This window comes from Grammomys surdaster, unplaced genomic scaffold (assembly GCF_004785775.1).
Source record: "Grammomys surdaster isolate TR1022 unplaced genomic scaffold, NIH_TR_1.0 948, whole genome shotgun sequence".
NCBI lineage: Eukaryota > Metazoa > Chordata > Mammalia > Rodentia > Muridae > Grammomys > Grammomys surdaster.
The window spans coordinates 782,566-786,725 of NW_021605367.1; positions in this window are offsets into that span (position 1 = coordinate 782,566).

The window sequence follows — 4,160 nt, forward strand, 5'->3', positions numbered from 1 at the left end:
TCTTCTTCTTCTTCTTCTTCTTCTTCTTCTTCTTCTTCTTCTTCTTCTTCTCTTCTCCTTTTCCTTCTCCGTCTCCTCCTCTTCCTCCTTCTTCTTCTGTTTCACTGGGTGTTATAAGTCTGTTTAAATTGCTTATCTGATTTAGAGTTAACTTTGGTAAGTGGTATGTATCAAGAAAATTATCTATTTCTTTTAGATTTTCCAGTTTGTTGAAGTATAGATTTTAAAAGTATGTCCTATAATTCTCTGGATTTCCTCAGTGTATGTTGTTGTTCCCCATTCATCCTTAATTTTGCTAATTTGGATATTCTCTCTCTGTCTTTTAGTTAATTTGGATAAGGGTTTGTCAGCCCTATTGATTTTTCTCAAAGAACCAGGTTTTTGTTTCATTGATTCTTTGCATTTTTGGTTGTTGTTTCTATTTTGTTGATTTCGGGCCTGAGTTTGATTATTTTTTAACACCTACTCCTTTGGGTGTGATTTCTTCTTTTGGTTCTAGAATGAGATCTCTCCTTTTTGGGGGAGGGGGTAGGCATTTCCTATGTCCTGTTTCCAATGTGTATCCATTTTCATTCAATTCTAGAAACTCTTTAACTTTTTCTTAATTTATGTCTTGACTCATTTTTCATTCAGTAGTGAGTTGTTCAGTTTCCATGATTTTGTAAGCTTTTTGTTGTTTCTGTTGTTGTCAATATCCAGTTTTAGTCTATGGTAGCCAGATAGAGTGTAGGATGTTATTTCAGTTTTCTTGTATCTGTTGATGCTTGCTTTGTGTCTGAGTATGTCGTCAATTTGGGAGAACATTCCATGAGAACAAATATATATATTCTTTTGTGTTTATTGAAATGATCTGTAGATGCCTGTTAGGTCCATTTGGTTTATAAAGTCTTAGCTCCAGCATTTCTCTATTTAACTTTTGTTCGGATGACCTGTCTACTGGCAAAAGTGGGGTACTGAAGTTTCCCATTATCACTATATTAGAGTCAATATGTGATTTAAAATGTAGTAGTGTTTCTTTTATTAGCATGGGCACCCTGGTGTTTGGTGCATAGATGTTGCCAGGTGATGTATCACACACTTTTAATTCTAGCATTCAAAAGGCCTGGTCTACAGAGTGAGTTCTGGGACAGCCAGGGCTACATAGAGAAACTCTGTCTTGAAACAGCAATGTAGAAGTTTTGTCTTTTACTATCTATTGTAATGCTAAATGTGGGCCCCCAAGACCTGGAGTCCGCACATAGCCCCTGGGACTCTGTCCCCAAGTTAATTCTGATTGGTGACTAAAGATACTGACAGCCAATAGCTGAGCAGGAGAGACATGGATGGGGCTTAGGTTTGAAGGGCTTGGGGAGAGAGGACCATGAGGAGGGAAGGAGAAGGAGAAGCTACCATGGAATAGAAGAACATGCAAGAGAGAAGAAAGGAGAGCCGCCATGGGTTAGCTGAGCCATAAAAACATGGACATATGGGAATGGCCAATTGGAGGTAAGAGCAGCCCAGAGGAAATATAGTAATAATTTGGGTTATCCATAGGAAGGTAACAGCATGGAGGGTAGGCAGGTGCCAACTATTGTGCTGCCTAAAGCATATTAAAAATATAAAGACCATGTGTGTCTTTCATCCAGGAAGATAAATAGTCTAAGGCAGGAAAGAGGCCCTGGGTTAGGAAACCAAAACCAAACCAGAAAAAAAATTACGATGCCCTTTTGGTGGAGTTTTTTCTTTGTAAATATGTAGTATTCTTCCCTATCTCTTCTGACTAGTCTGTTTTACCCAATATTAAAATGGTCATACCAGCTTGCTTCTTATGTCCATTTTCTTGGAATTTCTTTTTTATCCTTTTATCCTGAGATGTTGCCCATCCTTGATGTTAAGGTGTGTTTCTTGGACGCAGCAGAGGACTGGATCCTGTTTTCATATTCATTTTGTTAGTCTGTGTCTTTTTATTGGGAATTTTAGACCATTGGTCTTGAGAGATGTAATGAGTGAACGGTGTTTGTTGTTTCTTGTTATTTTTGTTGTTGTGGTAGTTGTAGTCGTTGTTGTTGTGGTGGTATATGTTTCCTCTCTTGTGAATTTCTGGTCTGGACTTATTGATTTCTTGTGTTTTCTTGGGTATGGTTAACTTCTTTAGGTGGAGTTTTTCTTCCAGCACCTTCAGTAGGGGTGGGTTTGTAGATAAAATTGGTTTTATCATGGAATGTCTTATTTTCTCAATATATTGTGATTGAAAGGTTTGCTGAGTATAGCATTCTCTATTTAGCTTTTGTTCGGATGACCTGTCTATTGGCAAAAGTGGGGTACTGAAGTTTCCATTATCACTATATTAGAGTCATGGATGAGTTAGATGTGGGGGTGGGCCAACTCAAAGCCCTGGATTGGAGACTAGGTGGTAGCTGAGTTGGTCAGCATGCCAGCTCCCCTGCTGCCTAGATGATGGGCAGGGCCATCTCTCCCTTGACCACACTGCATGGCTGCCAAGGGGAGAGAGGTAAGCTCTCCCTTGTGCTGCAGACAGTGAAGGACAGGGACACACCCACCAGGGCCAGCTCTCCCTCATTGCCCAGGCAAGAGGCGTGGCCAGCTTAGTTCAGCCTTTGGACATCAATATGGCCTCAGACAGCAGCTCAGCCCACAGATGTCCTCATGGCCTTTTGTGGTAACATGGGCCATGGACATTGATACAGATGCTGCAGGGTCATGGACCCAGACGTGGCCATCAGTGTCATCCTATGGCCTCAGGTGGCATCCCAGGGTACTCACATCAGGCCGTTCCTCACCACTGGATCTTTAAATGCTCTGCTTTGCTTTCTCTCCCATCTCTCCATCAGATACTTGCTCATTGTAGAGGGATGCTGCCTATTGTGTTTTTATGCTAGTGTCTAGACATTTGGGTTTGGGATGACTGTAGTTCTAGGTGCTGATACTTGGTCTTGTCTTTGTTGGGTGTTTTGTTCCTTGGTTTCTGTTGCCCTTTCTGGTTCTTGGGAAAGTGTAGTGGCTGTGTGTTGCCTGGTAGGGAATTCTTATGGGAGTTTAATAGGTATGGCCACTCAGGAAAAAATGTGTTTCTAGGTATTGGGAGCTGACATGGGGATGGGTTAGGAGGTGGAGGCTGAAGGTGTCCGTCCACAGGAGTGAGGAAAGCAGCGTATTCTATCAGGATCTGCTTAGCCCTCTGCGAAAGGGATAGAGATTGAGGAGAGGCCACAAAAAGTAGTGTGCTACAGAGCTAGGGATGAGTCTGGGGGAGGGCTGGAGAGGAAGAGGGAGAGTGACTGTCTGAAGCTTGCTCTTTTGCTGGCCTGCTTGCTTCTCTCAAAGGCTTGGCTGGTGGGTTCCCAAAGACATGCCTGTTGGAATTGGGGGCTGGGATAAAGTGATGAGTGGGGGTGGGAATTGATTTGTGTGATCCATCCAAGATGGGGGGAGGGGCGGAGAGAAGGGAAGGAGCGACCAAATGCCAGCAAAGGCTGAAGATGTCTGCTACAGAGCTGGAGATGAGACTGGGGGATTGGATTTGGAGAAGGAAGAGGTGAAGATCAGCAGTCAGCCTACCTGCTTCCCTGGCTGAATTCCCTCCTCTGTTTTCTAATTGGTCATTTTCAATAGGAGTTTGCCTGCCTCTCAGGGCCTTATTGCAGGTCCCATGTAGCAGACTCATACCTCTGATGAGGTAGCAACTGGCTCCAGCATATGGATTCTTTCCCAGCAAATGCTGGTACTGGACAACTGCATCTGCTCAGCCCCATCCCCAGGTGCAGTAGGTATGAATTAACTCTTGAGTGCCCAATTACAGGACCAGAGTCAACTGCCCAGCAAGGATGATGACCTAGGACCCTCCTACCCTTTGACTCTTTACTTCCTGGTTATGACCCCCTTCTCCCTGTGCCACTGTTCAGAAGCCTTGCGATGGTTCACAGAGTGATGTGAGATGATGATTCACAAAGCTGGAAAGGCCCAGAGGCTGGGCTGGGTTTCGGGATCATTTAATTCAGGTATTCTGCATTGTGACCTGGCTCTCTCTGCCCATGTTCCCCGTTCTGCTATACATGTATACAAGTATACAAGTATATAGTTATCTATGGGTGGATCCCAGTGGATTCGAGGTAGCCTCCAGCCAGCTCCCAGAACCCCTGCTCTTAGAGCCCTTCTGGGGA